The following is a 23,159-nucleotide window of genomic DNA, read 5'->3' on the forward strand; positions in this document are numbered from 1 at the left end:
GCGAGCCCTGTGAGGGACTAACTTACTGCGCTTGTAGGCCTATGGATTTCATACAAAACGCTTTCCTCACTTTTAAATACGCAACGTCCACAATGAATACGATAATAATTACGTGATTTATTTACAATTTAAACAGCATATTTCAAAAAGGCTGCATATATAGGCTAGCTGGTTTACAACTAAGGATTTAAGGATGCTGCATTTTGTCAAAAAATCTAACCGGCTAGCAGTGTCTATTTAATGTTTCACAGAATAAATACGTTACCCCTCACACTTCCATATCAAAGACTGTATGTTGAACAGTGAAATTAGCTTGCTGCGACCACAACTTATTAAAAATATAGGTAAACATTCATATTAACTTACCATAAAACATTGCCCCCTCCGAGTGCGTGCCTCCTCCAGTCAGAAGTGAAGAATCCAGAAAGTTCCGCAAAGAATGAAAAATTAATAAACCAGTTGCTGGGTCAAAATAACCCAACAAACTGTTTATTTGTGAATGACCCCGTTACAAATCATTTTACCCAGCATGAGCAACCCAATAATGTGTTTACAGTACCCCAAACAACCCAACTTTTTGACCCAGCACAATCAACCCAACAATTTGTTTACAGAAACAACCCAGCATTTTTTTGAGTGTAGTTGTAATTGTTTTGTTATTTTGGTGCTATTATGCACAGTATAATAATTATTTTTAATTATTTTATTTTAATTTATTTAATTTTGACTTTTGTGTGGAATCAACCTCGGCTCTCTCGTGTGTTGAGGAAACAATGATATCGACAGTGTTAGACATGCGTGGGATACTTTACTTCCTGTGCGCACCCGAGTCCGTGTTGCTTGCACATTCACGCTAACCACGCCACAGTTCGGGAGCAACCAAACTCAGACCACCTTCTCCAGGTAGTCTCGGGTTCGGTACCCCAGTGCGCACCAGGGTCCGATGACAGCGTTCACATTAGCAATTTTTTATGCGAACCGTGCCCTGTTCCGGACTAAACTGCTAGTCTGAAAGCCTTAGTTTCTGTCTGTTCTGGTTCTGTTCCTGTTGTCATTAGTGCATTAGTTCATTAGTCAATTATCAGTTTACCCTCAGCACCTGTATGTCCCTCATTTACTGCCTTATTTAAGATCTCTCCTTGATTGTTTCAGATGCTGGTAATTATTGTTGTGAATGCTTATGGCTCCCTGTTTGTGTGTTGGCTCGTCATCTTTGGATTCTTCTCTTCAGCCCTCATAGTCGTGAGCCTTTTGAGCATGCACAGCACAGAGCCCCATGACAGCTATATAGAACAAATGTTTTTAAGCAATAAGTGCCTACCCAGAGAGTATGATTGTTCCCCCAACCCCCTCAGATGTGTCAGTCTTCATAAACTGATGCTTTGGGCACTCATCATTTGACATCAAATTTGACCGCATGCTTAAAATAAATGAGGTTGCCATTTATTTGCTTTGAAAATTAAGTAACAAATTGCTATTCCCATGCAGATAAAAATGAACCTACTTGGTAGATTAGATTTCTGAGCATGGATTTCTCAGGAAATGCGGTCATAATGGCAGAAATATGCGCTTGACTGCACACTATTTGTCTGCATTACCTGGAGGGTCTCGGCAGCTCGGGCAATCTGACTCTCTAGTGCTTTGTAATGAGAGAGTTTAATTATTGCTCACTCTGTGTGAAGTCTCAACAGCACTCGTAAGACCCTCACCTTCTGTCCCCTCCACACTTTCTGATCTAAAAACAAGCTTAGCATCTCCATGGAAACAGCTCTTGATGTTGTCTGATTTAAATGCCCGGTATTATGCTGTTTCACTGGTTGTTTTTGTCCAAAAGTTTGAAGTAAAATTAAAGTGAAGTTTGGCTTTGAGAGTTGCTTTGTTTGATTTTACAAAGGTGGATGGGAATTTGTTAACAAATATTCCTTGCTCCATTTTATAGACTGGCAAAAAGAAAAGAAGACCCATTAGAACATTTTCATTTATCAGATTTTACAAGAGGCATAATGGAGTACTCAGTAATGTTTCGGATCAGTTTTAACTAGTTTTGGTTCCAAGTCCACCTTGCTGAGTCTTAGTGGAAGACATTAATTCATATCCTTTTTATATTGTTACTTACTTTTTTAATCTTTCATTGTTACACATAACGTGGATTGATCTGTACTCAAAAAAATTTATGAGTCCAAAATATCAAACCATGTTAAAATTAAACCATAACATTTTTTTTTCACTTTGATTTGAGTCTGATCAGTTTTTGAGTGAAAAAAAAAATAATTTATTTGGACTTCTTGTTTTAACCATCACTGTTTCAGTCAGTGTCTTCTAAAGTAAATTTGGTTATAAATAATTCCATACATATCGCTTATCTATCTATATCTATCTCTGCTCTCCATTCAGTTGCATTTTTAGGAGTAACAATTGTATTTATTTGACCTTCTTGTTTCATCCAAATTCAATGTTTACTAAAGTATATGTGGTTATGTAGGACATTAAACAACATTAAATGCATAATTTCATTTCCATAATTAAAATATTTTATTTACACTTATTCAGTGATGTATTTGAAATACGTTTTAAACTATGCTATTCTATTCATGTATACTGTAAAGAATGCTTAAATTCAGTGAAAGACCAGTTGTTTTATAATCGTTCAGATCAGTGAAGTTGATTTTATAGATGTGTTGTAAAGAGCTAATGTGTGTGTAACGGTCCCTACAAAGGTCTAGGAGTTTAAAGGGACGCATAACATAATAGATGGACACGGCGAGAGGATCCCAAAATAATCCTTTATTTTAACACAAAATACTCACAAAAGTAGCCAAAATTATGAGATAGGGAGCCCAGCAACATAATAACGAAAATAACTAAACTAAAAGAAACAGGCTGGGGCTCCCTACTCCAAAATAACAACAAGATAGGAGCAGGAGACGACGTGGTAATGGAGAAGTCTGTGGCTGGCAGAGAGAGAATGAAAGGGTCCGCCTCCTTCCATTTTATAGTCTCGTTTCCCCAGCTCGACCAATCAGAATCTGAAGACAAAAAAGAATTAAGAAATGAGCACTACTAATTATTTGAGGACTCTGGGCCGGGGCGTGAGACGCGCGTAACAATGTGATTCAATGGAAGGATGTAACAATAATAAAGAAGCACTACAACAAGGCCAAATAACACCATGTTAAAGAGACACTGCACATCAGCTAATTGGGTAATTGGCCAGACTGCCCACTCTGTAAGTGTGACAGAAGAATCTCTCCCTTCATTTATCATGATTTGGTGATTGGTAAGTTGGTAAGTCTCTTCTGAAAAACCCTGTGGTGCATTTAAGGTTGGTAAAATTATTTAATGTTTTTGAAAGAAGTCTCTTAGTTTCACCAAGGCTGCATTTATTAAATAAATAAATAAAATAAACAGTAATGTTGTGAAAAGAATATATATATATATATATATATATATATATATATATATATATATATATATATATATATATATATATATATATATACAGTACAGACCAAAAGTTTGGACACACCTTCTCATTCAAGGAGTTTTCTTTATTTGCATGACTATGAAAATTGTAGATTCACACTGAAGGCATCAAAACTATGAATTAACACATGTGGAATTATATATGGAATTATATACATAACAAAAAAGTGTGAAACAACTGAAAATATGTCATATTCTAGGTTCTTCAAAGTAGCCACCTTTTGCTTTGATTACTGCTTTGCACACTCTTGGCATTCTCTTGATGAGCTTCAAGAGGTAGTCACCTGAAATGGTCTTCCAACAATCTTGAAGGAGTTCCCCGAGAGATGCTTAGCACTTGTTGGCCCTTTTGCCTTCTGTCTGCGGTCCAGCTCACCCCTAAACCATCTCGATTGGGTTCAGGTCCGGTGACTGTGGAGGTCAGGTCATCTGGCGCAGCACCCCATCACTCTCCTTCTTGGTCAAATAGCCCTTGATGCCTTCAGTGTGACTCTACAATTTTCATAGTCATGAAAATAAAGAAAACTCTTTGAATGGGAAGGTGTGTCCAAACTTTTGGTCTGTACTGTATATATATATATATATATATATATATATATATATATATATATATCATGGGCGGACTGGCCATCGGGAGCACCGGGTCATTTCCCGGTGGCCTGACGGTCATTCTGGCCTGCCGGGTGCCGCTGTGCAGTCGATCAGGCTGACGTGCAATAGGCTGGTATGCTACTGCGAATTAATTGACGGTCTTATGAATCTACGAATCAGGCGATCGCGGAGTGAAAATGACACCGCCACATGACCAAACATAATTGGCTATATCTAGAGCCAGGCTTTATCTTAGAAAATCGCGCAAAAAATGGAGCTTAAACGCAAAGGAGGAGCAGAGACGGAAAGGAGAAAAGCCCTGGCCACAGACGCAGCAAGTTGCTGCAAAAACCCAGCCATGTTCGCCAGTAAGGGAGCAGGTCGGTCAGAATTACATTTATATTTACTATGGTTCACTGAAAAAACCGAACCGTTAAGTTCACCACACACGGTTCAGCACGTGCTGGGACCGCTGTTCAACTTAAATCTGACAAAGCATCTGTAATATGGTTTACTATAAATAACACGTAAAACAAACAGGGTTCAGATAATATATGTTTCTGTTGATGCATGCGCATTCTGGATTCCCAGACATTACAACAACAGCGATGAAAGAAAACCTCTACAAATCATTGACTCATGTTCAATACTAATACGAACTGGATCAGTGCATTCTCTTAAAGTGACAGTCTTTATATTAATCGAACAGCAACAACAAAGAAATCACTCACTGCTCTTGATTAAAAAGCTTTTTTTTTACTTTAAAAAAGAATAATCTCTAATTTATAGTTCAAAATGCAATGCTGTTTTACATTTGATTACTCTAATTTCTGTACCTAAAAACTAATGCAAGACCTACCTAAAAAAAACCCTGAAAGTCAGTTTATGTTATTTGTATCTTTACTCTATTGTATTTATTTGTGCTGTTGCTTGTAGTTAGAATATTCTTAATAATATATATATATATATATATATATATATTTGAAAGTATAGTTTTTCCATAAACATAGCACATACAATGGTACCGAAACCGTGACTCTAAAACCGTGAAACAAACCGAACTGTGAAAAAGTTGAACTGTTCCACCCTAATATTTATATAATCATTTGGCAGATGGACACTTTCATTCAAAGCGACTTACAATAGATAAAATCTATAAAAAAAAAAAAAAAAAAATATATATATATATATATATATATTAGGGGTGTAACGGTTCACAAAATTCACGGTTCGGTTCGATACAATACACTGGTGTCACGGTTCGGTACGGTTCGGTACGTTTTAGATACAGCAAAAAGAAAAAATTGGCAGATAAATTTCCTTGATTTTTAAAAAAAAATGTTTTATTTATTAAAACTAACAAAGTATGTTTTTTTTTTTACATTGAACAATGATGGAGCTATTCTTTACCCATCTTCTATGGTGTTTTCTTAGCAGCATACTGTATAAAACAAAAACAGCTCCTTATAAAAAAAAATGAAAATGTTATTTTAGTTATGAACAAATAAAAATATGTCACTTTTTATATGGAACTCTATAACTCTTTATATTGAGTGTGTTTTTACTCAATTGGTTCTCTATAGGGCTTATGTTTTTTGGAACAAAGCAGGAATTACAGTCTGTCTGAAATGGGCACGTGAAGGAATATTGTAACGGGGCTCAATTACAATAAGCATGTTCTTAAAACCTAGGCGCTCGCTCAGTCAGTATGCGCTGAAGGCTCGTTGCAAAATGGCTAATGCGTTTAACAGACCAGAAATAGAAGATCCTTCAATAACCAACAGGTCTGGTGTTTGGGTGCACTTTGGAATCCCTGTAAGCTATAATGGTGATGATAGAATGAATGGTAAGTAGTAAGGTCTCATATCCGCGGCTATAACGTAAATGTAGCCTACCAATCGCCGTGGTGATGTCTTTTGCCCTGTTTGAATCCATTGGAAATGTCTGTCTAAATGCTGCGGGGATAGTTTGTTGCGTGTATGTTTCTCCTTTTTTCCGTCTTTTCCCAGATAATGACACACTAAGGTGATGTCGGCGTAAATGAGTTGACATGTTTCAAGTATTCCCGCTGGTGTTTTTTTTTTTTTTTTTTTTTTTTTCCCGCTGGTGTACCCTAGATGTGACATATCGTTGTTTTTTTATCCACCACTCTCTTGCCATCACCATTATAGCTTACAGGGAATCCAAAGTGCACCTAAACACCAGACCTGTTGGTTATTGGAGGATCTTCTATTTCTGGTCTGTTAAACGCATTGGCCATTTTGCAACGAGCCTTCAGCGTGTATTACTGAGTGAGCGAGCGCCTGACTGAGTAGCCTAACATAAACATATAAGTTGGTGTTTTTTTCTTCTTCGGGGGTGTCAGGGGCGTTGCCTGTTACGTCGTTTGGGTTATTGGGCTACCTTGTTGAACGCATATCATTATATTTCACAATTTTTTTTATTTTCCAAATATAATTAATTAGTCCAACGAACCGTTCGGTCCATAATGCGTACCGCGTACCGAACCGAAAGCCTCGTACCGAACGGTTCAATACGAATACGCATATCGTTACACCCCTAATATATATATATATATATATATACAAATGTATATAATGATAGATGTTTTAATAGAGCATCTTAATGACAAACTAGCACACTGTTTTACATATGGGGATACAGTATTTTTTTAGTTCCAAAACTGACCAGAAATTGATTTTCCATTTCTAGCCTACAATATGTAGCGTAGTGTACAATGCTTATTTATTTTGAAGGTGATGAAGGAAGTAACAGTACCACTAGTGCTGGAAGTGCTCCTGCTGTTGAACAAGAGAGGGTGGACAGTTCAGCTTTTGAGTGCAGGAACCGTCAAGTAAAGTTTAAGCTATAAGCAAAACTAAACATGCTGGCTACACTCTTAGAAAAATATGTGCTTTTATGATTTATAAGGTCATCAGTAGTAGGACTGTGATTATTGGGACATACAATTGATGGCTGCATAATTAATATAGATTATTAAAAAAGTGCAATTTCATATTGCAGAGAGACTCGATGTGCAGAGTGAGAGAGAGGGGGATTAAGGGAAAGATGATAGAGACAGTGAATGCCTACTTCTTGATACTTCATTTGATTATTTTGCCCATCCACAGTCTAAGGATTTTGATTTATTTTTTAAGTATAACCCAATTCAAACAACTGAAAGAGCCAAAGAGTTTAGCGGTCTGGTGGACACATGAATTTGGGTGGTGGTGACTGCAGCAACAGAGGTGGCCTGGGGTGGAGTCAGATTCCCGGCCTGATTTACTGTCCCAGTCCGCCACTGTATATATATATATATTTGGTAGAAAATTGTGTCGTCTGAATGCCACCTTAATATATGTATACAGTGTACATAAAGCTTTCAGCATTTCAACTGATATTTTTATTTTATTTTTTGAGTAGCCCCGCCCACTGTGAAATCTGATTGGTCACATGTCTTGCTCCTCATAACTTTGTTAAACATCAAATATCTTCTCACTGTGATACTGACACAAATTACTTGCTAGAAACCCGGTTAGGACAGCGCTAATATAAACCCTGCTGGCTTTGTCAAGCAATGCTAATAACACTGCATCCAAGATTTCATTTGAAAGGCTCTTAAAAATGCAGACAACAAAGGCTTCCGTTTTTTTTTCAAAGCAAGAATTTCAGCTCCACCAATCTGAGAAAGATGCACTGCCTGCCCATTCAGGTTCAACAAATTTTTTGATGTGTTAAAGACACAATAAAGCTGTCAGCTACTCCATTTATTTATTTTTTTATTTTATATAACTATTTTCATGTTTCTAACTTGGTCTCCAGAGATACACTAGCTTAGAAGTTGAAAAATCTCCCATAATTAGATTTGCATATATTGCCTTTCATTGACATGCAGTGTTTCATTACCACACGGATCTACACCCACATATTCTCATTTACGGCTACATGATACAATCGAGAACAACTTGTATGATATCTGATTAATAGAGAACAATTTCGACCTGGATAAAATGAGATGCTACTTGGCTGAGAAGCTGGAAAGGAGCAGCTGCCTTGAAAGAGAGTGCAAAGCACCATATTAATGATCAAAAACTAAATGAGCAAGCTTGCAATGCTTTTAGAGAGTAGATTTAATCCACCTGGAGGTGGATTAAACCTCACTAATGAGCAAGCCCCTCAGAATGGCAGGCAGGACCACACAGTATTTGAGAGTGAACACTGTCTGTGTGATCAGGTAAGTCAATCCGCATGCTCATTATTGTCCATAAAAATAATAAAAACAAATGTTAAGTCTGTTCATCACACAAAGCTATCATATATATATATATATATATATATATATATATATATATATATATATATATATTAGAATGGATCTGCTATGTTGCTGCTGGTTATTGCTGTAGTTGTAGATTATTGCTAGTACAGGAATTTGCTACTGCCAATACATAAGTATGTGAGTATTTAAAAAAATACTTGACTGTTCTTCAACTATTTAATGATCTTCCCAGTCCTTATTATCCGATAGATTAATTGTCAAGCATAATACTTCTCCTCTTTGCTGACAAGATTAATGAGATGTTTTGAATAACTGTTTCAATTCTTGGTCTAAATGCTGTATAGCTTCAATTAGTTAATTACTATTATTTTTTTTTTAAGTCTGAATGGAAAAAAAATAAAAATACAGTGCCTATGGTGCAAATAAATGTGACACGAACAGCATTTGTTGCGCTATACTTAGAAAAAATTAGCTTGGCACAAGTGAACTATAGACATTCTGCTGAACTATATGGATAGGTTATTCACTTAAAGGAACTTATAGTTCACCATTTCAAATACTGGTGTGTACATACTTGTGTTAGCGATGTGAAAAATATGGGACTGAAGTTTTTTATTTTATAAAGGAAGGCCTATTAAAATTAAGATTAAATAAGATCCTTATGAAACAGGACAATGCAGTGTTCTTAGAACTTCCTCTGTGTGTCTGTGATAGGAAGAAACAAAAAAGGAACAAAGTGAATTTGCAACAAATCAAAGATGCAGACTGAAGCGCAGATGGAAGGTAAATTGCTCTGTTAATATTTTATAGTGTTGTGCAGGAATACTTCTGTATTGTGATTGTGAGTGTTGGAGAAGACGGCAGGATAAAAGGGGAAATAGCTTTTTGTTTTTCTTCTATTTCAAAAGCTTAAGTTTCAGTTGTGAGCAAAAATCCGGCCATAGCTGTTATAAGTGCTTCAGCACATCGAGATGGCAGGAGTTTGATTCCTCTCTAATTTTATTTATTTATTTATTTATTTATTTATTTATTTATTTATTTATTTATTAAAGAAAACAGCCCGATCTTATGTGATTTGTGTTTTGCATGAATTTGCACAATGTGATTTGTTCAGAAATATACATTTATATTAAAAGCACAAGCATGGAGGTAGAATTCTGCATTCCCAAGGGATGTGGCAACAAGTTTTGAATTACAGAGTGCAGGAGACATTGATGTGTGTGTGGAGAGCAGGCAAAAAATATAACTCATGGGACTTGTGCAAAATTTAAATATCTAAAAACGGAATAAAAGTAAATAAAAATGTATTTTATGTTTTAAAGTACAGAATGTTATTTGTCTATTGCTCAACAAAAATAAATGCTTTACAGGTGCAGGGTTGGATTTTCACATTAAAACGGGACTGAAAAATCTGCATTGCTCTCTACCTGTGGGATTTTGCAGACAGGAGTGGGACAAAACGTAAAAATTGCAGGTAGGAATGGGAAGAAGAAACTGATTTGTAACAATAGCTCGCAAAGCCTTTAAATACAGATCTACTGTGAGTTCTGAGGTTAACTGATTGTATATGCTTTTACTGAAGCTGTCTGTTGCATTAATTATACTTAAAATGTATTTTTCTCTTGTTGCAAATGAAATCGCATGCTCTCTGAGTAGGTCTTTTTTTTTAAGATATTAAAGTACTTGTAGGGTTTAGCTAAATATGTCGTTAAATGCTGTGGTTATGATATGTTTGGTGTATAATTTATGTTGTATTATAGCTGTATTGGGTTTATACTTTTGTTTTGAGTAGTTTGCTATTGTCACCCTAATTAAAATTCACATTAGATATGCTGTATGTACCTGCCTGTGTAACAACCCTGTTTTTCTGTTGTTCTATAATTTCAAATGAGAAAGAATACCTCCCATTGACATACATGAAATATTATGTTAACAACATTTTCCCTTTCACATTCCATCTTATTTCAAATAGAGACAAACAGATCAAATAATTTCCTTGCTGTCTGGCGTTATGTGACCACCATGTAGATCTGAATGGATTAATGCAGTGGAGAACACAGACGGTTTGCCGCAGCACTTGATTTGTCATGCCAGATCAAAGGTGACACTTGGTTGGGTCTGCGTCATCTTGTACTCCTGTCCCTCTCCACTTTCATCTGCTCTATGAGGCCTAGATGAGGCTCCTCTCCAGCTGGAGCAATCTTGTCATTTTCCACAGCAATCATACTCAAGGTTGAAGTTGCAGCTTTTTTATTGATCTGGGCCGAGCGTGATGAGTTTCATTTCGGAGGGCTCGGTGTATCAGTCAAAGACAGACAGAAACACACACTCGCATGACAGTGCACACAAACACACCATATACTTCCTTATTGCGTTTATGAGTTGAGATGCACTTATTTTTTTATGCCTCTTTCATACAGTGATACATATAACTTAAAAATAGTTTGGCCTAAAATTTATATTTTCTCAGAAGTTGCATATTTTCATTTTGTTTTAACCCTCCATGGCTTTCTTTCTACTGTGGGGAGAAAAATAGATATTTTTAATAACTCTCAAAACATTTGTAAGTACACTAAAGTTTTTTTTATTATTATTATTATTATTATTATTATTATTATTATTTTATTATTATTATTATTTTGGTATTATCTACTTTATAAAATATATAAATACAGTACAGACTAAAAGTTTGGACACACCTTCTCATTCAAAGAGTTTTCTTTATTTTTATGACTATGAAAATTGTAGTGACACACTGAAGGCATCAAAACTATGAATTAACATATGTGGAATTATATACATAACAAAAAAGTGTGAAACAACTGAAAATATGTCATATTCTAGCCACCTTTTGCTTTGATTACTGCTTTGCACACTCTTGGCCAGAGGTGGGTAGTAACGAGTTACATTTACTTCGTTACATTTACTTGAGTAATTTTTTGTGGTAACTAATACTTCTCGGAGTATATTTAAAGATGGGTAATTTATACTCTTACTTGAGTAAATTTTTGGGGAAAAATCTGTACTTTTACTTCGTTACTGTGGGCGACGCTCCTCTCGTTACTTTATCTTAATGCAGTATGTTATTAATGCTTCAGTTTATTCCAAACGCGCCGTCTACTTTTCTCTGGGCAATGAGCGATGCTCATTCGCGAATGATTCATTCTTTTGAGTCAATTCTGTTCAAAGGCTTGATCAAACCAATTGTCAAACGAGTGAATGGGTTCATGAATCAGTTTGAATGACTCGTTCAGTTCCCTGCCGCACGCGCTGAGCATCTGAAGCGGTTCACTCAGAGTTGTAACGTTTAACATCAGCAGCGTTGAAAACGTGGCTATGGAACTGCACTGAATTGAAAGCAAATCTGCAAAGGCTATTATTTGCTTGCGATGGAGGTCCTTATTAGATGAACACTGCGTGTGCTGTCTACTGTTTAACAGGTAATAACTTGGGCTACATTCGATTACAGTACACGATAGCACTGTGACATTAGTTTGTTGTACGTGTGTGGCTTATAACAGAGGGGAGTCAAGTTGAATGCAGCTTCCAAAAGACAAAAAATAGCCGATTAAGATTTTATTAATTTTAATAAAATCACACCGGCGCGAGTAGGCTATGTTCAGCGAGTCATATCATCAGCTGCTAAATTCAGATCTGTGATTGCTTGCTGGCGCTGAGCCAGAGATAGATGTGTTTTTACAGCACTGTGCATTATAACAAATCACACATGATTCTTTTGAGCTTATTAAAGCATTGGCCAATCAGAGGCGTTCAGATGAGTCATCGCTAAAATCCCGGTGCTTCCTTCACTCGCTCGCTCGCTGACTGAATACCTCTTTCTGGCGAATTCTCTCGTCAGAAACAACAATGTGCAGATGTGTGTACGAATCTATAATTAAGATATTGATTTCACAGTGTTAACAGTTTCAGTGATTTTAATGGGAGTTTCTGAGAGTGATTGAAATCTAGACTGTCAGTGAAAATGATCTTTAATAATGTAAATGTTATTTGCTCTCTTTCTGAACAATGAAAGATTAGTAGCAATATTTATATCACATAAACTTTCAATGTTAAATTCACATTTAATATAAAGTCAGTCGTATTAAAAATATGTTATGGCATGACACCTATATCTGTTACTTAAGTAAACAGACAGGGTTTTATAATAAATTACATAAATTGGAGTAAAGGCTGATGAAATATATACATTTATACACGCACACATACATTACATACATTTTATCTATATATCTAAATAAAAATAGGCTCAGTATATATGACCAAAAGTAACTAGTAACTAACTACTTGAGAAGATTTTGTATCCGATACTCTTTTACTCTTACTCAAGTAACTATTCAAGACTAGTACTTTTAGTTTTACTTGAGTAAATATTTCTAGAAGTACTTTTACTTTTACTTGAGTACAGTTTTTGGGTACTCTACCCACCTCTGCTCTTGGCATTCTCTTGATGAGCTTCAAGAGGTAGTCACCTGAAATGGTCTTCCAACAGTCTTGAAGGAGTTCCCCGAGAGATGCTTAGCACTTGTTGGCCCTTTTGCCTTCAGTGTGCGGTCCAGCTCACCCCTAAACCATCTCGATTGGGTTCAGGTCCGGTGACTGTGGAGGCCAGGTCATCTGGTGCAGCACCCCATCACTCTCCTTCTTGGTCAAATAGCCCTTGATGCCTTCAGTGTGACTCTACAATTTTCATAATCATGAAAATAAAGAAAACTCTTTGAATGCGAAGGTGTGTCCAAACTTTTGGTCTGTACTGTGTGTGTATATATATATATATATATATATATATATATATATATATATATATATTGTGACGAGTGGGGCGGGGCTGAGGGATGTGGGAACGAGTGAGGCCGGTGGAGTGATTGGGAAATGAGCGACACCTGCGACCCACCCCTGGTCTCGAGTCCCACAGAGGAGATGGAAGGATATAAAACTGGAGCAACGACAGTGAAGGACGAGAGAGGACCAGGCCTGGGCTTTATTTTATGTTTTGGTTTTTATTTGTGCGCATCAGTCGTCCACGAGGAGCTGATTCGCTGTTTTGTCTTTATTTTGATGATTAAAGTTTCATTTTGATTGTCCGCCGGTTCCCGCCTCCTTCTTCCCGATGATTATGGAGTTTATATTATTTCAGTGGTGCCGAAACCCGGGAGAAGGAGGCGGGAACCGGCGGACAATCAAACAAAGACTTTAATAACAAAATAAACACAAAACAGCACATCAGCCCCTCATGGACGACTGGTGCGCTCAAATAAAAACCAAAACATAAAATAAAGCCCAGGCCTGGTCCTCTCTCGTCCTTCTCGATCTCCTCTGTGGGACTCGAGACCAATGGTGGGTCGCTCATTTCCCAATCACTCCACCGGCCTCGCTCGTTCCCACATCCCTCGGCCCCGCCCCACTCGTCAAACATATACATATATATATAATTTACCAAGGGTCCATTAAATTGATCAAAAGTGACCATAAAGAAGTTTATAATGTTACAAAATTCATATTACAAATAAATGCACTTTCTGTTCCTCAAATCATATGGTTTCCACATATTATTAATTCGCAGAACTGTTTTCAGTACTGATAATAAGAAATGTTTCTTGATCATCAAATCAGCATATTACAATGATTTCTAAAGAATCATGTGACACTTAAGACTGGAGTAATGATGAAAACTCAGCTTTGCATCACAGGAATACATGTCTAAACTATATTAACATAGAAAACTGTTTATATATATATTCACTGTATTTTTGTTTAAAAAAATAGCATTGGAAAGCATAAGATACTAATATAATAATAAAACCTTACAATTTATAAAGGCAGAGTATATATATATATATGTGTGTGTGTGTGTGTGTGTGTGTGTGTGTGTGTGTGTGTGTGTGTGTGTGTGTGTGTGTTGTGTGTGTGTGTGTGTGTGTCCAATCTGAATGAATGCTTGCTTTCCAAAAGGTGTCTTGACAAACAAAGAAATAATAATAATGGGAACCACTTGTTTAAAGCATCATAAAAATGGTAAAAACAACATGCATGCATACATACAAACATACATAAATACATACATGAAATACAATTGTACATACTGTAGTACAGTATATCTATCTATTTATAGTAATCGCACATATAGACAACTATTATTCTAGGCTGTGGCTTACCCTTGGTTTGAACATTCACCTAGCAATTAATCCTTGCTCAAAGCTTTCTGCTTCTTTAAACTGAGTCTTTGTTGCAATAAATCAGACTCACTCAGTCTCTAATGAGGGTTCCTGACATCAAAGTTACCCCCTCAACCCCATTAACCTGTCTGGGGAAGAAGGACACTGATAACGGTGGTCCCTTAATCTCTTTCTCCCTTCCTTTCTGTGGCATCTGTGTATTAGCGGACACACTTTGATATTCATGATATTCCTTTTTTTTTGTGTATCAGATTGCCCAGCAGCCACACTTGCATGTAGCCGATAGTTGTCTCTGCTTATTAAAATAGAAAGTTAGTATATATAAATAAAATAGTACATGAGCACACACACACACACACACACAGGTTCAGACATCTTGCTTTGACAGCGGTTTAACACTAAACTGACATTTTCCACTGAGGATTAAAATGCGATTAGTCTTATCTAATTCATACCAAACTTGTATCTCTGACATTGACGGTGATACAGATTTTATTTTACATTTTTCTCATGTGTCACACAGTGCTGGAGATGAGTTATCTAATAGCACATTTGGACAGTTGGGTGCTTTCATATTAATCACATGCATCTCTTTCATCACGTCATCTCCATACTGAAGTCATGCTGCTGTCAGATGTTAGCACAGAGAAAACGGATTATCAGATCTGTCCAGTGATGTCTGACTGGTGCTTTCTGTTTATTCAGGTTAAGAACTAGTTAAACTTACATGGTTACTGAAAAATAACTAAATTGTTCACAAGTTGATTGTTCAACAGTTCAACTTAAAATGAAAATTCAGTCAATATTTACTCACTCCCACTCACTTCAAAGATTTACAGTGATAAATAATAATTATTAAGGAATGTGTAATTTTTAAACAAAATATCCCCTTAATTTTAACCCTGTAAAGCCTGATATATCATATATATATATATGACGCAGTATGCTCCATTGGGTAACGAAGGAAAACCTGTCACCAAAAATTTTCAAAAATGGCTATTACATTCTGTATGGATTTCATATTTCTTGTGAAATTTATATACAACCCGAATTCCGGAAAAGTTGGGACGTTTTTTAAATTTTAATAAAATGAAAACTAAAGGAATTTCAAATCACATGAGCCAATATTTTATTCACAATAGAACATAGATAACGTAGCAAATGTTTAAACTGAGAAATTTTACACTTTTATCCACTTAATTAGCTCATTTAAAATGTAATGCCTGCTACAGGTCTCAAAAAAGTTGGCACGGGGGCAACAAAGGGCTAAAAAAGCAAGCAGTTTTGAAAAGATTCAGCTGGGAGAACATCTAGTGATTACTTAAGTTAATTGATATCAGGTCTGTAACATGATTAGAGAAGCAGAGTCTCTCAGAAGTAAAGATGGGCAGAGGCTCTCCAATCTGTGAAAGACAATGTTCCTCAACGTCAAATTGCAAAGGCTTTGCAAATCTCATCATCTACAGTGCATAACATCATCAAAAGATTCAGAGAAACTGGAGAAATCTCTGTGCATAAGGGACAAGGCCGGAGACCTTTATTGGATGCCCATGGTCTTCGGGCTCTCAGACGACACTGCATCACTCATCGGCATGATTGTGTCAATGACATTACTAAATGGGCCCAGGAATACTTTCAGAAACCACTGTCGGTAAACACAATCTGCCGTGCCATCAGCAGATGCCAACTAAAGCTCTATCATGCAAAAAGGAAGCCATATGTGAACATGGTCCAGAAGCGCCGTCGTGTCCTGTGGGCCAAGGCTCATTTAAAATGGACTATTTCAAAGTGGAATAGTGTTTTATGGTCAGACGAGTCCAAATTTGACATTCTTGTTGGAAATCACGGACGCCGTGTCCTCCGGGCTAAAGAGAAGGGAGACCTTCCAGCATGTTATCAGCGTTCAGTTCAAAAGCCAGCATCTCTGATGGTATGGGGGTGCATAAGTGCATACGGTATGGGCAGCTTGCATGTTTTGGAAGGCTCTGTGAATGCTGAAAGGTATATAAAGGTTTTAGAGCAACATATGCTTCCCTCCAAACAACGTCTATTTCAGGGAAGGCCTTGTTTATTTCAGCAGGACAATGCAAAACCACATACTGCAGCTATAACAACAGCATGGCTTCGTCGTAGAAGAGTCCGGGTGCTAACCTGGCCTGCCTGCAGTCCAGATCTTTCACCTATAGAGAACATTTGGCGCATCATTAAACGAAAAATACGTCAAAGACGACCACGAACTATTCAGCAGCTGGAAATCTATATAAGGCAAGAATGGGACCAAATTCCAACAGCAAAACTCCAGCAACTCATAGCCTCAATGCCCAGACGTCTTCAAACTGTTTTGAAAAGAAAAGGAGATGCTACACCATGGTGAACATGCCCCGTCCCAACTATTTTGAGACCTGTAGCAGAAATCAAAATTGAAATGAGCTCATTTTGTGCATAAAATTGTAAACTTTCTCAGTTTAAACATTTGCTATGTTATCTATGTTCTATTGTGAATAAAATATTGGCTCATGTGATTTATAAGTCTTTTAGTTTTCATTTTATTAAAATTTAAAAAACGTCCCAACTTTTCCGGAATTCGGGTTGTACTTCAAAACATTACTTAACATTTAATCTGTACTTATTTTTTCAAAGAAGAAAAAATAACCCTTTGGACTTTATAAATATATGAATACAGTATTCCAAATCATCTCATGAGAATTAATTTCTGTACTCATTATTTTGTGTCTTTCACTGAACCGCAGGAGGCAGGAGATCCTAACTGTGACAGAAACAGCTAAATGATTTGAAGCTAAAGTAAATGATTTGTCTTGATTGCCTCATGGCCACTCACAGTAGGGCTACTCCATGTTATATGGCCATTTTAGCTTTTAAAAAAATGAACAAATGAGACACAGTAAAGTGTGTAATTTTTCCTCAACATTGTTTGTAGCTAAGGCAACTCTAAGCAAGTTATTCATAGTCTGTTTTCCCTGAAACAGAGGGAACCAATGAAATAAAAGACAGACAATCCTGCTTGAAAATTGTCATTATTCCATAATCATAATGCAGAATTTTGTTTAGTAATACTAGTAACACTTTTTAAGTAACACTCCAGCTTTTAAGTAAACTGTCATCCCCAGTTCCACTTGGAAGATGAGTTGTGGGTACATTGTAATGGTAGCTGGCAGTGAGATGTGTGTTAGCTAGACACAAATATTGATTGCACAGAGCAAAAAGAGCCCTTGGTCTCTGTGGTTGAAGATGAAGAGAGAGACTGAAAAGTGAGATCTATCTCAGGTGGCCAGAGAAGTTTAGACTCTCTCTTTTCTACTGCAGTTTATTTTATTATTTTTCTTTAGAGTTCTGTTACTATGGAGTCAGGTAGTGCTTTCCTTAAATGCAGTACACTTAATTTTTTTTCCTTTGTAAACATTATAGGCACATATCTCTTCTTGTTCTTTGCTGTGAGAAGAATTAGATTTATTGGATGATAAACCTCTTGAGTCTTTACTGGATCCAACAAGTAAAATCATGCATGCAATAATAATAATAATTTTGGCATATTCTGCTGAATTCAAATTAATTGCATTGTTGTAAAACACGTCTAGATATTAAATGATGACAGTGCTTGAGATGCTCCGCCGCGGTCTGCGGATTGAAGAGCGCGCTGAAAGACGGGAGGAGACTGGTCTGATGCTGGTTTCATATGAAACTTAAAGAGCCAGTAAGATGAAAATTCTAAACTTCCTATCACTGTTTATAAGTCCTGTACAACAGGTTTAAATCCATGCAAGGTTAAAAAACATTGTCATTTTGTCAAAATATCATTTTAAAATTACCTCAATTCTCAGAGATCCCCAAACGGTTCGCGCGAAGCTGTTCAAAAGATTCAGTTTCCTTAAACCCCACCTTCCGGTAGCATACTGTGTTCTGATTGGTCAACTGACATAGTCAGTTTTGATTGGTTGTTCCGCATGTACGTGTTGTAAAACGAAACACCCATAGCTCACCTTCGGATGTTTTTAGATAGGGTATTATTACAGTACATAAATACCATGGCATCTATTTTGCCTTATCAATATGAGCCAGGACGTTTGACTAAGGACCCATACTCATGTAAGCACGTACATAACCAAACTGAGCACACAACTTCACGGTAAACAATGCGTTAGCATTAACATATAGTGCTAGTGCGACATACTGATAAGACGCTCGGGAGAAAACAAACACATAACTTCATAATCATACTTACAGGTTGTGATTCGGAGATGCTTGTTGGTCCAAATAAAGTTTGTAATGAACCCTCTTTTATGGCCAAACGCTTTGAAAATCCCGCCTTGAACTCACCGAGATTAGAAAAGCAGTCATCAGTGAAATGTTGTGAACACAACAAAAGGGATTTGTTGTACTGCTCTGGTATTGTGGTAAAAATGAATTTTAGCCATTGTTTCTTCTGATCTTCATTCTTTGGCAGTGAAAATAAAACAAACTTGCCTTTACAATTAAAAACACACTCCTCTCCTCGACATGATGCTATCACACCAACTACTAACCAAAGCGTCTGTGTGGGGGGTGGGGCAGGTCAGAGTTTTGTTTCTCCCCAGACGGTAGGCGGAGATTATTATGCAAAGTGTTCTCGTTACGTACAAAGAGATGGGCAAAAGATTTGAAATCTATAACGACTCGTTTCAGCGATTCAGAGTCGACTCCTTACTTTAGAAGCCAATAACTTTATAAATCGTGTACTTTTTGGTTTAATTACTTTGCACATTGTTTACACTGATGGACAGCTACATCATACACTGTAATACAGGTAATTTTTGATTTCCCATCTGTGTGGCTCTTTAAGGGGACTGACTCTGAGGCGATCACAAATTTGTGTACAGTTTATGGAGCTAAATGATACAGCCCCGCTAAAAAAGCCTAGCGACGCCCGTGCTTCTTGTGTATATTTTGGAGAACCAGGACAAACATTTCAATCGATCACTCAGGCATTTAAAAGGCACCGAAATCTGCTTCCTCTTATTCGGTTCGGTGCATACCGATTCCATACCCAACCCTACTTTTAAGAAATATATTTTATGATAAACAAACCCAAAACTGGCTATGTCCTTGCTCGAGTGTGATGTGATTTGGTTCATGTGCAGGTGCGATGGATCGCGTACAAACCAATAGGGTGTCGGAATGGTATATGTTTATACTTCTCATCCAACCACAATCAAATTCACTCCATCCGGATGGCCCGGTTTATCTGGATAGTTTTTTTTTTTTTTGAAAAATGATGAGAAAGTACAGATACTTGCGTGAAAATGTAAGGAGTAGAAGTAAAAAGTCGGCTGAAAAATAATTGCTCAAGTAAAGTATAGATACCCCAAATTTCTACTTAAGTAATGTAACAAAGTATTTGTACTTCGTTACTTGACACATCTGCTAATGCTTTTATTAAAATAATTCTGGAGATTAATTGGGTCAATTAAAATGACAGTATAACTGAAAGCCAAAACAATTGGTCCCAGACTATCTAGCCCCTAATCAGTAACAGAATAAGCTAACTCTATTTGCAACTGTCAACCCATGATTTTATTACATTTTATTCTTACATTTTAAATTGATCAGGGTTGAGAAAATTGCAAACTGAATAGAAAATTACTAGAAAATAAAACACATATAGGCCTGCTATCTCACAAAGCACCAATGGCATATGATACTATCAGTGCAAGCATGTGAAATTCTTAATATCCAGAAATCTTGTTTCTGCTCTTTCTTTTCGCTCACCTGAAATTGCAGAGGCACCAGTTTTTATTTATTTATTTTTAGGTTCTTTGTAATGTGTAAAACAAGGATTAAATGACTCATGAAAACTCACAATACAGTCACTGTTCTAATTGTTAAAGTAATCGGACTGTCGATTAGCAGCAACTTTTTGCCTGTCAACTTTGAGTAACAGAGGCACTAAAATAATGCAATGCAATTTTTAGGCTCGCCAGATTCCACTTTATCACCTGGGACGTTTCCCAAATGGGAGCCACCTGGTGTGTGTTCATCAGTGGTGCTTTCTGTATACTGTATGAATGAAACATTCAGCCACATCTTATTCTTTCTTGAAGCATAACAAGTGCTATCTAATGCCTTAATATGTAGCTCTACCTCTTTATATACATCTCTCACCAACTAGTTTGTCTTTTTCTTTAGGTTAGAACATGAGCTGCTCCCTTAGAAAGGCAAAATATGTATAGGAAGGTGTTTCTCCACATTTGTTTTAAAGATTTTGATGCTTTTGAAGGTTATGGAAAAAAATAAATTTCAGTTGCGTCCCAGTTATTGTCTCATCTAATTACCAATAATATGTATGATCATTTTCAGTCTGGTTTTTGTGCTTTTTACTGAGACTGTTTTCCTAGGGTTGCCAATGTGTTCTGCTTTCTCAGGCTCCTTTAATATCCTGATTTCACTGGTTCTCATCTCTGCCTTCAGTACTGTTTGTCACAGTACACAAATGTTTTTTAGATATTGGTGCCATTGATGCAGTTTTCATTGTACCTCACTCACTAACAAAAAAATCTATTCAAAATTACTAATCCGCCACAGCTCTCCTGATTTAAGGTGTCCCTCCCTTATATCTAGCCATAATATTAGATAAAAATACATTTAAACTTTAGTTCAATTCTTTATAACATCATGCACGGTCAATGTCTTCCAATAAACTTGGGCTCCTTTAATATCCTGATTTTACTGGTTCTCATCTCACCTTTCAAAACTGTTTGTCACAATACACTCCATTCAGATTTCTGTCACTATGTGACGGAGCCCTGACACTCATGTATGTTTTTGTCTTTGTATGAACATGCAGTTTGAGTTCGATCGGCCGTGTGATCTCTCGTCTGTGTGTTGTCTTTGTTGTGATGCATGTGTTGAGTGTTCATTTGCTTTTGTCGTGTTTTCAACAGTTGTTGTGTTTGGTGTTGCACATGGGTCAACACAACGGTATAACTAGCTGTGTGCTGTTGTATTGTTTTGTGTTAACATGTGGATCATGTGTTCTCGTTGGTCGCGTGTTCTTGTTATGTTTTGAGTGAGCACATTGATTTGTTTTATTTGTATTTGCCATTTGCTCCAATGTGTACTGTCTAACCCCTCCCATATTGTTACCTGATAATTGCTGCAGTTGCTATTTTCTGTCCTGTGCTAGTTTGTCATCATATGTGACCTGTGCTACCAAAATGAGTTGGAATGTGCATGGGCTAATTTTGAGCTACAGGCAAAATGTTTTTGAAAAATGTTGATTTTAGTCGATTTTGAGGTTTTCACAAAAATATATTCTTTAAGCCCTCATTTAGCGATCCCAATGCTCCAAATAATAATTTTAAATATCTGATTACCTTTATTTGTATGTTTTCTGAGAGGAGTAACTTTTCTCCACTTACTTCTCAAGCTGACTGTCATCTGAAGTGCGTGCATAAAGGCGCTTCCGACTGCGCATGATCCCAATAAATATACACCTATACACAAAATTACAGTATTTAAGTATTCAAGCAAACATTATCTTATGTTTTTAGTGAACATTCGGGGGACTGTTTGGGAAAAAAACATCTGATATGTAACATTAAATTAGATCGGTGAATTACAGAAGGTCTTAATGTAGGCCGCCTCATTAATGTTAGCATCTTTTATCCATCAAATAAAATAATCACTGGCTGCTCTTGATTTTACTGCTTTTGTAGTTTTAATAATACATTTATTTGTAATAAACACACTAAAGGGATTTTTGCTTTTGATTATTTTGTTTTTCTTGAATGATTTTTGTTTAGATGTAAAATGAAAAAGGTAATGTGTTTTTTTTACTTGTATTCCTTCCAGTTGAAATGATAGTAGTGAAAACAATACACATTTTACACCAAACACAACAGTGATAATATCAATCTAACACTGTCACGATTATTAGATGGAGTGCCCATGAACCTCATTAGAGGGCACTCCACTCAGGACCATTCCACCCATCAACCACCAGATGTCACTTGGACACTAGCACCTCTCATACTGTTGCACCACACCCGAACTACATTACCCATGAGTCACTGCATCACAATCACCCTGCCACACCTGCACCTCATTCATCAGCCAATTTCCTTGCCACACCTGCACCTCATTTACACACACACATAAAAGCAGCACACTCACTCTCACTCAATGCAAAGTCTTGTTTAGCCAGTCTGACATTTCCGAGCATTTTCCCTGTGTTTATTATTCCTGTGTTTTGACCTTTGGACTGTTTATTCCGACTCTGATTCTCCGCTGCCTGTCTCGATCCCTGCTTGTTTCTGATTACGATTCTGGTTATCCCTGACACACCTGACGCCATTCCTGATCTCTGCCTGTATGACCATTCTGTTTAATAAATGCTGCATATGGATCCGAACGCCTCCGACTCCTTGTTACAGAAGACTTCGCCATACCAGGATCCAGCAGCCCGGTATCCCCTTGTCACTGAGGTATCGGTTCCTGTTTCAATGTCAGCATATCCCCAATCCAGCCTAACCACAGATCCAGTTGACCTGCTGTTAGATCTTAAGCAAGGAGATCGATCTATTGAGGACTATGTTCAACAGTTCTGTGAATTGGTTTAT

At 36.9% G+C, this 23,159-nt stretch overlaps 1 long non-coding RNA gene across 1 annotated transcript in view; it reads left to right on the forward strand.

Moving 5' to 3' along the window:
* LOC132132458 (uncharacterized) overlaps window positions 1-19,383 on the forward strand; it is a 204,521-nt gene extending 185,138 nt beyond the window's left edge. Inside the window, exon 2 of the long non-coding RNA XR_009429043.1 lies at window positions 18,744-19,383. This is a non-coding gene — a long non-coding RNA (uncharacterized LOC132132458). The remainder of the gene's footprint in view (window positions 1-18,743) is intronic.
* Window positions 19,384-23,159: the final 3,776 nt, after the last annotated feature.

This window comes from Carassius carassius, chromosome 49 (assembly GCF_963082965.1).
Source record: "Carassius carassius chromosome 49, fCarCar2.1, whole genome shotgun sequence".
Classification (NCBI taxonomy): domain Eukaryota; kingdom Metazoa; phylum Chordata; class Actinopteri; order Cypriniformes; family Cyprinidae; genus Carassius; species Carassius carassius.